We start from the raw sequence: 11,133 nt of genomic DNA, 5'->3' as shown, positions 1-11,133 counted from the left end.
GAAAATGCTCCGTTTGAGTTTAACATACACAGTTAAGCTCACACACTATCTTATGAACATAAGAACTTTCTGAATTAAAAACAGAACAAATGAAGCAAAGACATCTGATCCTTTACAACAAACGCTAGATGCTCTTTTAAACTTTTTAGTGACATTGTAATCCTGTTAGTAATCCCAATTTTTTGAAAAGTAACAGTAATCACATTTTTTGAATATAACTTTAAGGGAATACATTTTGTTGTACCCTGATTACTGGATCTGTTACTCCCCAAACCTGCTTACTTTTATAATGCTCCCTCCTTGGATGTGTGCTTATTTGATTTGTGCTCTTTATTTAAAATGTTAGTCTAGACTTTTATTCATAAATATGTGTGCAATATCATGTGCAATAAATATCCTGTGCAATTCATGCTCTAATTTTTCTTTAAATGTATTTTTCAATCTGTAAACAGTACCAGCTACTCTATATTTTGATATGGTCTTTTTTATTTTTTTATTTGTTTGACTTATTGTGTTTATATTACTAATAACATGTGCCTACTTTTTTAATATAATATGTAAGTCTACTCTTTTTAATGAATCTGCACTCTTGCTGTTGTAGTACCGTACATTTCCCTGACAAATAAAGGAATTCTGATGATCTGGTCTTTACCTGCACTGTTCCTTTGCTGTAACAATGTAAATGTCCCCCTCTGTCACAAATAAAGGATTTCTGATTCTGATGTCCCTGTGTGATGCGTTCTTGTTGTGCGACCGCCCTGTTTTGCGTGCAGTCTTCCAGCAGCAGTGAGAGACAGACGGCCTGCTCATGATCCGCAGGCTGCCCGGATCCCGCTGAGCAGAGGGAGCAGAGACGACCTTTTACTCTGCTCCGTCCCACTGCACTCACTTAAAACAGTGATGGATGTTCCTCCTTAACACCCGCTCCCCACCAGTGCTTCTATTCTCCCCCCTCCCTCTCCCTCCTCCCCTCCCCTCTCCTCTAACACCACTCTCCCCTTATGTTGAACCATCTCCTCTCCAGGCATGGGAGGGTACCTTTAACAATGTCATCTGTTACAATGACTACTTACCTGTAAAAAAATGTACACTGAAAAAACTGAAACATTGCCTTTAATTAAATTTAAACGTAATATTTTCTTTCAACTAACCTAATACAGCTATGGGGAATTGGTTGACATAATACATTTAATTAAAGTCAATGTTTCAGTTTTCAGATCAAGTCATGTAATCTGGTTACTTTCCATTTCTCTTGGATTACTTTAAAGGTCCCATGTCATGCTTTTCTGGTTATTAACCGTCCCCTTTTGTGTTATGAAGGTTTTTATGCATGTAAACGGTCTGCAGAGTCACAAACCCTAAAAGTACACCCTGTAGCGAGTAAAACTCTAACACAGAAAATACCTCCCCAAAACGCCTCGTTGGAGATACGTCACTGTCCATTTGATTCTTCCGGGTACGCATGATGTCAACCACCGGAACGAAATGGACCAATCCGCGGAGCCGTTACGCTACGTCCGCGGAGCCGTTACGTTAAGCCCCCGCTGAGTGGTCCAAATTGACCAATCCACGGACTTCCTCACACACACACTCAGTGCAAGCAGCTCTGCTGATTTCTCCTCCCTGGCTGCAGGCTGATAACAGACAGTTGGGATCGCGGCGAAATTCTCTCAGCAGACCCATTCTCACAGCGTTTATCAACCTTTTTCTTACTCAATATCAAGCCACACTTATTATTTTTACTTCGGCTGTGACTTTGTGTGTGATCAGGATGAGTTTGGCTGTGTTTGGCTGTGTATCGCTAAACAAGGAAACCACACCTCCACGGAGCTCAGCGCAATTCACAACGTCCCGACCAATCAGAGCACACTGCTCACAGGGAGGGAGGTTATGGCTAGAAAGGATCCATCTTGTGTAAATATGACGTCACGTTCTCGTTGTAACTCTCGTAGTAACATGATGCAACATACACATTAATGCAGCAGGATAATAGTAAAACACTGAAAGGAACATTTTATTGCACCAGGAGCTATCTTGGGACTTTTACTGCGACAACGTTGACTTGCCTGTGAATAAAAAATAAACCATAGTGTTGGTGATCTACAGTGTTGTCATTCTTCTTTGAACAGCAAGACCGCTAACACCCTATTTCAACAATCACACTCCCTGTAATTGAAATAATTAATAGATAGTTTAGCTTCTCACCATCATTTGCTGTGGCCCACTGATGTTAACGATCGTAACTGAAAGGTGCCTGCCAAGCGTAAACATTCAGCCACGTGACTTGCAAACTCTCGCAAGAGTTTTACACTACACAGATCCTTTCTAGCCATAACCAGGGAGGGTGGGGGCTGGAGCTACTGGAGCTACAACGAGCCGTTAAAGGCAGAGAGTGAAATTCAGTGAATACACGTAGTTTACAGAGATGCTGTATGAGAAACCAATGTGAGTTTGGAAAATTACACAATATAAATCTATTCTAGTCGACCTCAACAATGGAATTATGATCAGTGGAAATGGCCATGACATGGGACCTTTAATATCAATGCAATCCACATAAATAAAAGAGAAAGGAAATACCCATAACATGTTTTTTTACTGAAGTGTATTATGTAAAACAACAGAACAATGTGACCCCAGAAAAGAAAAAAACAAGATATTTGTTATCAAAAATTATAGATTCACACTTAAAGTATTAGCCTACAGAACAGTAAAGTTTAAATTAAATAACAAAAATCGGATCCTTTTACAACAAACACTATATGCTCTTTTCAGTATCTTTGTCACATTGTAATCCTGCCGGTAATCCCTCACGTTTAGAAATGTCTCACACATTGTTGATGTAACTGGTAATTACAGTTACCTTCTTTTTTTTATCCTGATTACATTTTTCCGTTACATGTAATCTGCTACTCCCAAAGCCTGCTCCTCTCCTCCTAGTTGTTCTACAATCCTTTTACAGGAAAGGGAAAAATGGGAGGATTAGTGGAGATTGAGTGTGTGTGTGTGTGTGTGTGTGTGGGGGGGGGGGGGGGGGTTCAGAGTAGAGTCAATAATCCCCCAACCCCCCTCTCCAGCTCCTCATTATATGCAGCGGCTGTTGCTCAGGTGACATGGCCTGTGGATTGAGTCAGAGGAACATCAGCAGAGAGGAAGAGAGCGGGAGAGCAGGTGAGGGTGATGGAGACGGGGGGGGTATAAGGCAAGGGTTGGTCTTCTGTTACTACACCCCCACCCACACACACTCCCGTTTAATACACCCATATTTTCTCATTCAAGTCCCGCCTCCTTCCCAGAGCCAGCTAAGTGTTTGTTGTGTTTGAATACAACAGCATCTGCTGCTGGTGGGGGAATGTTAGTAGTACATATCTGCAGGTATGTTTATTGTTCAAATATCCTGTAATTTAATTGGTTGGTGCAGTTTCGAAAAGCCATGAATTTATGTATTTTCTCTTAACAGTAAATGTCATATTTGTATATGTTTCTCATTTTGTGATTGCTCTGATTTCAATAAAGATCTCTTTTGAATATGTTCTGTGTTTGGTTATTAATGGTCTATTCTGTGTGAGCAAATAATGAAGAAATCCTGCAATTTCCCCTCCAAACATTTTCATTGTTGTGAGGGTTTCATTTCTCTTGATATGTAGGATATTGGATTTGTAGCCAGAGGCAACAAAGAGAGGTGTATTTGACGAATACTCACACACTCTGTGTGTGTGTGTGTGTGTGTGTGTGTGTGTGTGTGTGTGTGTGTGTGTGTGTGTGTGTGTGTGTGTGTGTGTGTGTGTGTGTGTGTGTGTGTGTGTGTGTGTGTGTGTGTGTGTGTGTGTGTGTGTGTGTGTGTGTGTGTGTGTGTGTGTGTGTGTACGTACGTTGGGGGAGCAGTGCAGGCAGCAGATACCATCCATCTCCCTGTCAGCGGCCCAGGGGCTGCTGGGAAAGTGGCAGACAGCTCCCGCTCTGAAGCAGAGGCGGCATCCTAATTTTCCGACACACAGAACGCCTTAAAACCCTGGGCAGCTACCCCCGCCCAGTACAGATAACCATTAACCCCACCATCCACCAACAGACAGAGCTCAGCCACAGGGCCACCGCTGGCTGCAAGGCGCATCAGCTCCCATCATGCACCAGCCGTGACCGTGAGCAGCCACACTTTGCATGAACTCCACACTAAGAACACACAAACATCGCATGTTAAAGCGGCGCATACAGAGGTTCGCTAGGAAATTATTTTTTTCAAAGAAGATATTATTTGCCAGTAGACTAATAGTGAAAACACTGTAGGGATTTCATTTGTAAAGTGCATTTTCAAAATAAAAATCCACCTGGCAATAGCTGTAACTGGATTACATGCTTTATTGTTAGCCATGACTAAGTGTGTTGTAGAGCTGTTGTCAGACATTCTATAGCTTTTGTTATAAGTGTCAGCATTTACCATCCCTCTAAGTGTTAATTCTCATATCTATATATATGTAGGCATAAAATAAACATTGACATGCAGGCAAATGTGTGTAACTGGATCGTAGTTTCACTAAAGTCAGGAAATTAAAAAGCCTTCAAAAACTTTTCTGATAGAGAACAGAAGTCACACATTAGGGAATATTTATAATGAATAATAAGACTCACAGTTTCTGAGCACTCACCTGAGTCCAACTAAATCTATCAGTGGAGAAATCATGTAAATGTATGAATATTGATATATTGGGGATTACCCAGCAGAGGGGAAAGTATGAATATTTCTGTGTAAAACAATATGTTTTGTGGTAAATTTCATGAAAAATGCTCAATATGTCTAATCTACTTTTCTTACTCTATTACCATGTTAACACATTGTGCATGGTAAATATACTTGATGAGTAAAGCATGTTATGTTTTATTTCAATTCACTTATGATTTTAGTGTCCTTATAGGATTACATTCTGCTGTAAGAAGCTGAGCTGATACTTAATGAGATATTATTCTAAATCATTTTCTGGTCAATTAGATTGAAATGCTGTTACAACATTTGTCCCTGGTTAGCGGACGTAGTTCACCAGAGGCTCTGTACATGCAGCATTAGGGTTTTTCTCTAACCAGTTGATGATATTAGGAAAGTCATTAATACCATCTTTTAAATGTACTAACATACAAATATGAATAATGTTTACCTGCTTAACATGCCAGAATGTACAAATTAAAATATCAAAACATTTAGATTAAATTTAAAATAGGATAATAATATTGATGAAGAATGTTGAAGAATATTGAAGCACAGGTGATAATAAAGTGGTAATAATGAATATAACATTTAAGAAGATTCAACACTTATTTTGAAACTTGTGCATTTATGATGAAAGCTGTGAGGAAAAGGCCTGTTTAGATTTTTGATTATTGATTACACTCTTGTTTTAGCACAGCAGATCACAATTCAATAAAATTGAACCAAAATCCCCAATATAATGTCTCCAATGCATTATATATTAGATATAATACATGTTATGATCACGTCTGAAGTAACAGTCAAAGAAATCATCACTTATATCAAAGCAAATGATGCAAGGAATTTATATTTTACTATCTAAATGATTTACACATTGGTATCATTTCATGTAATCCCCTAGCGTTTATAAACAGTAAACAGTGTTTTATGACTTTTTACACTTGCTGGTATCTTAATTCATAGAAGAACATCAAAATCCATTAATGATTTGGCTTTTGTATTAATAATATTAACCTGCAGCGTAAAAAGTGCATTTGCTTACAAATCGCAGTACAGTAGAAGTATAAAGTAGCATAACATAGAAATACTTAGCTAAAGAACAAGTACCTCGAAAATGTACTTAAGTACAGTAATTGGGTAGAAGTACTTTCCAGCATTGTTTTTGTGTGCATGTTTTACAGCTTTGAGTCTTACAATAAAGATATGTTGTTCTTGCCTTTTAAGAAAACAAAAAAAACACAAAGCAGCTAATAAATGTACTGCCGTCACCAAATGTCAACTTACAGAGCATCTCAGAAGGAAATAACCTGCTCTAACTTGATAAACACTTTCCATATAATAATACCTGCTCCTTCTCAGATCAGGTGTCGTATTGTATTTTGGATGGAGCTTCCAAGCTTTTTTAAAATCTTGTGACGGTTTTATCACGGCTTTGAAAGCCCAAAGAGACCTCTGAGGCCTGGGAATCTAACGGTTTCTAGGAACACTGACTGGTTTTGATTTATGATGAGTAAAGCAAACATCATGCTTGTACATGTTACCACAACCTACTGACTGTGCCTCTGTTAGAGGCCTGTGGGAACCGCACACTGGGAACAAAAACACAGGCTTCTCATATATTGAAAATTAGGCTTGAAAACACACATAATATAGCAATAGATTTTGGCTGAAAGTATGTTTGTGTGCATTTGTTCACATCCCAAAAAAACCTGTGTGTGTTTGTGTCTGTCAACAGATGAATATATGCAACTCTGATCACGCTTTGCTTTTTTAATATCCACAAGCACAAGACTAATGTATTTACTTAGTGCTTGATCATTGCAATATATTTATTTATACATAGGGCTTTGTTTTAATGCATTTGAATACATTTTCTTCCTGTGTTACACAAAGAAAATATCCCAAGCCACTTGGGATTACATGGCACTCCACATATAAACAAAGACTTCCAGTGACTTGTGACTTCCAACTTACAGTTTTGTGTTAAGCAAATGTTACCATGCTAACATGCTAAACTTGAAAAAAACATTAGCATGTTAGCATTGTCACTGTTAGCATGCTGATGATAGTATTAGCTTAGAGCTAGCATGGCTGTATGCACTAAGTCGGCCTACTTAATCACTACATTGTAAAGACAACAAATTCAATACGTTAATAACTTTCCCTCTTCTCATTATTTCAGCATCTTCCAACAAGCATCTTAGTTTGTAGTTCTTACTCTCATTCTTAGGTGATGATATAAATGCCAAACTCATTTTATTTCCTATTTCATGACCCATCTTTTTCTTTCAACCTAATAACGCTCTGGTGCATGACAGTAATATTCTCATTTCATTTCATTTCAACCTTTATTTATACAGATTGATCCCATTGAGATCATAGATCTCTTTTTCAAGGGAGACCTGCAGCAATTAGGTTTCACATGAAACATAAAACAACATAAAACAATAGAGGATATCATACAACATATTTACAAGCTACATTTACATACTTATCAACATTTACAAATACCCATAGTTTCAAAGAGTATTTCACTTAGACTTGCTTTAAAAACATTCAGAGGAATACAATTGCTCAGTTTCAATTTTAGCTGTAGACTGTTACAAGCAAGTGGCGCTGCGCACATAAAAGCTGTCTTACCTAAGACAGTCCTTGCTCTCATCTAACAAGACTACATCATGCAATCTCAGACAATAGCTGCTTGCAACTCTCTGTGTTATCAGTGAGCAGATATAATACGGGAGTTTACCCAACAAAGCTTTATAAATAAAGGTGTACCAATGACTGAGCCTCCGTACAGTAAGTGATGGCAAACCTGCCTTGGCATACAGCAGGGGTGGGGAACCTCCGGCCTCCGGGCCGTATACGGCCCGCGAAACCATTTGGTACGGCCCTCGAGGTAATTTATAAACACACGCAAAAAAGAAAAAAAATTCAAGAAATCTAGACCGCAAAATAATTAAACAAGCTTGTTCTTCCTGGCCAAGGTCAGTGTCCTTGAACACAAAACGAGCCTCACGTGTCATCACGTGGTACATGTCTCGTCTGACAGGAGTGCAGTTCTAACGGAGAGCACCAGAACGCGGTTCCGGGCCGGGACTTCACAAATTGCAGTACCCATAAGGAGCCGTACACATGCCGCAGTTTTTGCGTGGCTGTGTCTTTAGTTGTAAGCCCAATGGCGATCTGTTCATCTGTCATACTGATCATACAGTCAATAACTTTGTTGTTATTAGCATCTGGTTAGCTAGCTATGCTAACGAATATAAGAAGCTTTTTCTCCAACCAGTGAGGTACAGTAAAGGCACATCTTTATATGATCATTATAGTTATAGAAAAATAAGAGAATAAAGTAAACAGGTATACAATACTAATATGACAGTAAAAAAAAGTTGTTATTAATAAACAAGAATACAGTTTAAAAGGGGAGTGATTTGTAAAATATCCATAAAGAAACAAATCTGCTAGTTCTGTTTCATATGGGTGTTGAGAGATGTATCCATAGATCTCTTCATGTTGCTCTCAAAGTGCACCAGATTGATGCTTTTAACTTCAACATTTTAAAACATGTCCACATGGATATGAAACTAAATACATTTGCACACATCTTGTGTCCATATCTTTCTGTGCATGAATGCGCGGGTCATGGTCAAATATCTGGATTAAGACGTTGCTTTTTCTTTGCACAGCATGAAAGAAAGGCGAAATGAATGGGCTTTGATTTGAGTTTTTTAAGCAGACGTTGAGTTCAATAACTTGTACGGCCCTCGAAGGATGTTGTAAAAATTGAAATGGCCCTTGAGAGGAAAAAGGTTCCCCACCCCTGCGCTAGGCGTTCAAGCACCTTAGCCAGAACTGACTCTGATTCTAACCTTTAAGAGACACAGAGATCTATTTCTCTTATCATTTTCTGTATTAAATAATTTTTTCTTTAAACTATGTTTTGACCTTCTTATAAATCTCAGCAGCCATTTTTTCTATTTCATATAATAACACAATCTGGAATCCAATAAATACTTTGTAATAAAAAAACGTTCAAATTACATTACATGTTACTTATTAGACGCTTTTATCCAAAGCGATTTACATACTCAATACTGTGAAGTGTCACAGGGACACAATGACATGCTGACTGCAGTGGGGTTTGAACCTATGCTCCCCTGATCGGAACACCAACGCACTAGGCCACTGCGCCCACGCCTCCATCCCAAATGAAATGTAGTCACCATACAGACACAGACCTGAAAGAGTCCAATCATTCAATTCCGCTTGTGTTTTTTAATCTCCATTATGTTGTTGTATTTGTGTTTATACATAGAGGTACAACTTTTTAAAACATTCGCCTGTGATAGAAAACACAAAGGAAAGCTTGATTGCATTGATCACTTTTCATGAATTTGCCTCCGATGTACAGAAGCCTCTGTTCTTGCATGATACATAAAGACATTCAGTTTATAGGCCTCTACATTGAACACACTCAGTTTGTGAGTGATGAGATTATCCAACACCTTTGTCGAGAAAGTGCTTTAACGTGTCAACTTTCCTGTTGCATGGTGACTCACCCGAGGGTTTACCTCACTTCTCCGCCATGTGAATCTGTCAGTGATGCATCTTTTATTCAGACTGTTTGGCCTCCTCGACAGACTCCGCGGCCAAGATGATGGAAAAGAAAACAAGCAAACATGAGAGCAATGATTCCAAGACACAGGGGTGTGTCACGGCGTAGATGTTGAAGCTGTATACTACAAACATCCCCTTTACACACACACACTCACAGTCCCGCCCGTCCGCCCACCCACACACACACACACACACACACACACACACACACACACACACACACACACACACACACACACACACACACCATGTATACATCACTTCAGGGGACATTACATTGACTTACATGCATTTCCTGGAGACTTATCCTAACCTTAACCATAACCAACACATGCCTAACCCTAACCCTTACCCTAACCCTAACCAAGTCTTCACCCTAAAATGAATGATTCCCCTCATGGGGACCCCCGATCACTTCTTCCTTTCATTCTCTCTACCCCTTTCCAAACATAACAAACTAATCTCTTCTCATCCGGCACCTGTCCGCCGTAACCTCCGTTCCCTCTCCCCCTCTACCTTTGCCTCATCGGCGCTCTCAGCCCTCCCTTCCTCTGATTCGTTCCAACTCCTGCCTCCAAACTCTGCTGCAGAAACTCTCCTCTCTACTCTTTCAACCTCTCTCGACTCTCTCTGTCCTCTCACATCTCGGCAGGCTCGTCAGTCCCCTCCTGCTCCCTGGCTAAATGACGCACTGCGTGCTAATAGAACCATCCTTCGGGCAGCAGAGCGGAAACGGTGGAAATCCAAACACCAAGACGACCTCCTAACCTATCAGGCTCTCCTCTCCTCTTTCTCTGCTTCGATCTCTCAGGCAAAAAGCACTTTCTTTCAAGATAAGATCCAATCTTCCTATTCCAATCCCCAAAAACTATTTTCTATCTTCTCCACCCTCTTGGACCCCCCCAAAGCCCCTTCCCCCTCCTCCCTTCTGTCAAGCGACTTTGTCAACTACTTTGAAAAAAAGGTTGATGATATTCGCTCTTCTTTTTCTGACTCACCTTTACTCACCGCTGGGTCACCAGACCCTCCTTTCACCCACACACTGACCTCCTTCTCCCCTCTCTCTCCAAGTGAGGTTCTTACCCTCATTACCTCTGCCCATTCTACCAGCTGTCCTCTGGACCCTATCCCCTCAAACCTCCTTCAGACTATCGCTCCTGATATTCTACCGTTTTTCACCCATTTCATCAACACTTCTCTAACTTCTGCTCACTTTCCAAACAGTCTCAAGGAGGCAAGAGTAAACCCTCTCCTAAAGAAACCCACTCTCAACCCGTCTGATGTTATAAACTACAAGCCTTTCTCTCTCCTCCCGTTCCTGTCAAAAACACTTGAACGCGCTGTCTTTAAACAACTCTCCTGTTATCTCCATCAGAACAACCTTCTTGATCCGCACCAGTATGGTTTCAAGGCAGGTCACTCAACAGAAACTGCTCTCCTTGCTGTCTCTGAGGAACTGCACACTGCTAAAGCAGCCAAACCTCTCCTCTGGCATCATCCTTCTGGACCTGTCTGCTGCATTCGACACGGTGAACCATCAGATCCTCCTTCGCACTCTCAAAGAACTTGGAGTTTCAGGCACTGCACTTTCCCTCCTCACCTCATACCTCAAAGACCACACCTACAGGGCAACTTGGAGAGGGTCCGAGTCTGATCCTTGTCAATTAACTACAGGGGTCCCTCAGGGATCTGTTCTTGGTCCCCTCCTCTTCTCCTTGTACACAAACTCGCTCGGATATGTCATTAGCCTGCATGGTTTTTCATACCACTGCTACGCTGACGACACCCAACTAATTCTGTCCTTTCCCCGCTCA

The sequence above is a fragment of the Notothenia rossii genome (genome assembly GCF_949606895.1).
Source record: "Notothenia rossii genome assembly, chromosome: 9".
Taxonomy (NCBI): domain Eukaryota; kingdom Metazoa; phylum Chordata; class Actinopteri; order Perciformes; family Nototheniidae; genus Notothenia; species Notothenia rossii.
The sequence above is the reverse complement of the archived record's forward strand: the minus strand, read 5'-3'. Positions refer to the sequence as shown.